Source organism: Triticum dicoccoides, chromosome 7B, assembly GCF_002162155.2.
Source record: "Triticum dicoccoides isolate Atlit2015 ecotype Zavitan chromosome 7B, WEW_v2.0, whole genome shotgun sequence".
In the NCBI taxonomy this organism is placed as follows: Eukaryota; Viridiplantae; Streptophyta; class Magnoliopsida; order Poales; family Poaceae; genus Triticum; species Triticum dicoccoides.
The window spans coordinates 767,645,965-767,646,262 of NC_041393.1; positions in this window are offsets into that span (position 1 = coordinate 767,645,965).

Here is a 298-nt window from a genome sequence, read left to right on the forward strand (position 1 = left end):
TTATTTGCTAAAGTGGAGAGGGGCCGAGAGCTAGGATGGCCGAGTCGGCGGTGCCACACATCAGCAGGTGCGACGGTGGCGGAGAGAGCAACACGCCAGGGCTTGTTCGTGCCAAAAAACGGGTAGAGGTCGCCAGAGCTAGCAGAGATCATGATGACTTTCCTGGTTCGAAGATCCTTCACAAGAAAGCCAAACGGGTAAAACTTGATGGAACAGGAGTTATCCTTGGTAAATTGACGAACATAGATTAGAGAGGTGACGGAAGTAGGAGAAAATATAATATCACGAAGATGAAAAT